The following is a 2811-nucleotide window of genomic DNA, read 5'->3' as shown; positions in this document are numbered from 1 at the left end:
CACAAAGGAGTTATCGTAGCCACTAACATACTTGTGCTCTAACAATACCTTTATCCTAACATGCAAAGGATATACAATGGGATACGTGGCATAGTTAGAAACTCACCTGAATTGTAGAACCGAAGAAATAAAGTTGCACTCTAACTCTCTGTATTGAGCAATCCCGCAAACCAATTAATCACCAAAAGAGATGAATCCACTATTAACAACCCAAATCTCCAAGTTTGACCCCAAGTCAAGCTGGTCAAAATTCAATGGTTAACGGTCAACAAAATTCAACGGACAACCAAGTCAATAGTCTCCACGACGTGGAGACCTCTGGCCACATCGTGGGAACGTCCAGACAAAATAGTCACGAAATTGGGCCTAGCCACGTTGTGGGAATTGGAAGTTTGCTCTAAAAATCCATTAAGAACTTATTCCATACAGATCAAGCCCCAAAACTTCATATCTAATCTTTTACAATGACCTAATGGATAAATTTTCCAACTTTATCCTTTAGGACCTCACCACAAGACAATATCGTAAACCCTAAGTCAACATTAGGATAAAACTTTCCCCAAACATACATGGCTTCAAGAACAAGATCAAGATGCAAACTTTCCCAGTCCAACAAGGTTATGAAGTGATAAAATAAACTCAAAGGGTGTTGGAGGTCACTCAACTCCAAAGCAAAAGCTCACAATGACCAAAAGGGACATAAATGACCAAACTACAAGATATAGCAAACTAAAGGTCAATATAGAAGCTTTTTACTCACAATGGTCTAGAAATTAAGTCCTTTTGCTAGATCTACACTTGAGCTCTTCACCAAAAGACTTTGCAAGAAACTTGGTCTTCAAGCTTCACACCAAATTATGAGAAATGAGACTTCAAATGGCCAAGAACACCAGGAACACTCAAATAGGGATAGGATTATCGAAATGGAGATGTTGGAGGCTGAGAAGGATGTCCTAACTTGAAGTTAAGGTGCTTAATTATATGATAAGCCCTAAAAGTTCATGGGCTTGGGTAGTAACGGATGCCATGTTGCGGTCATTATCTTGCCATGTCATGGCACTCATGATAATGTGCATTTTTCAGATGAATGCCACATTGTGGCACCCCATGCGTCACGTCGTGGAATATGGTTTTTCCTCCAAAAAAATCATGCCTTTGATTCCTCTATGTCATCCACTGATCCATTATGGGAAATGGGTGTTATACTTAGCCTCCATCACCTCCTTTTCACCCTTAAAGAAACCCTAGCCTCCATTGTTGTCATTTTGAAGCTTTGTGGCATTTTATGGCCTTGAAGAAGAAGAAAAAGGTGTTCTTGAGCATTGATACAACAAAAAAATGTCCTCATCTTCTTGACGCACATCTCATGGACCTTTGTAAGTCCTTAAGTTGCTACCGTTTGTGTTCATATGTTTTAGATTTGGGTTTAGAAGCTTATTCTTCAAGTTCTTTTTGGTTTAGATGAGTGGATTCCATAAAGTTAACAACTTCATAGATCTTTGAGATCCCTTTGGGGTTATATATTCCAAAACTAGAGTGATATGGTGTTTTTGATCTCATGCACAAGTTTGAGTTTATTTCTTCCATGGTTTTCACCAAGTTAAGAAGAGACATACATTGGGCATGCATGTCCATAAAGCATCAATTTTTATGATGCATTAGGTGTATGAAATCTTTCTAGAAAGTATGGATGGGTGGTCTTGGTGGCTAATAGCTTAATACATTAAGATGGCTAGACTAGTTCCCACGACATGGAGGATAGCCTCCACAACATGGCAACTGATGGTCTCCACAACTGTTTTTGTCCTAAGGCTACCACGACGTAGCAAAATCTTGGCCACAACATGACGGTCAGCTGTGAGACTTTTAATTGTTAACTTTGACTTTGACTTTGAACTTTTGACAAAGTATGACTTTGACAGCTGACGTTTTGACAATGTTTGACTTTTCGTTAATTTGACCCTTGAGTTAAGGGGAAGAAGTCTATTTCGGATGTGTGAGTGATTAGGGAGTTTCTAGATGTTTCCTCAGAAAATCTATCGGGTGTGCCTCCCGTGAGGCAGGTGGAGTTTAGGATCGAGTGAGCCCAGGTGTGACTCTAATTGCTAAAGGTTTGTATAGTCTCGTACCACTAGAGATGCAGGAGTTATCCTCTCAGCTCTAGGAGTTGTTAGGTAAGCAGTTTATCTGACCGAGCAGTTCACCTTGGGGAGTGCTAATTTTGTTTATGAAATAGAAGGACAGTTCTCATCGAACGTGCATAAATTACGGGGAGTTGAATAAGTTGAAAGTGAAGAGCTGCTACCCACTTACTAGGATTTATGATCTTTTTTATCATTTGTAGGGTGCATCTTGGTTATCCAAGATTTATCTGAAGTCAGGATACCACCATATGAGATTTAGAGTGGAGAATGTAGAGAAACACTTTCCGAAACTCGATATAGGCATTATGAGTTCGTGGTGATGTTGTTTGGTCTCACCAATGTACCTACATCATTCATGGATTTGATGAATCAAGGTTTGTACAGCGATGCTCGATCGATCAATCATTGTTTTCATTGATGATATTCTGGTCTACTTCAAGACCAAGGAGTAACATGAGGAGCACCTACGAGAGTTACTTGGAGTGTTAAGGAAAGAGATGTTGTATGCCAAGTTCTTCAAGTGCGAGTTTTTGTTGCGAGAGGTCCAGTTCTTGGGGCACCTCGTTAATTTGAATGAGATTTTGGTCGACGCAGCCAAGATTGAGGCGGTTATATAGTAGGAGGTCCCGAAGTCTCCATATGAGATCCAAAGTTTTCTTGGGTTGAC

The sequence above is a fragment of the Lactuca sativa genome, chromosome 9 (genome assembly GCF_002870075.4).
Source record: "Lactuca sativa cultivar Salinas chromosome 9, Lsat_Salinas_v11, whole genome shotgun sequence".
Taxonomy (NCBI): domain Eukaryota; kingdom Viridiplantae; phylum Streptophyta; class Magnoliopsida; order Asterales; family Asteraceae; genus Lactuca; species Lactuca sativa.
The sequence above is the reverse complement of the archived record's forward strand: the minus strand, read 5'-3'. Positions refer to the sequence as shown.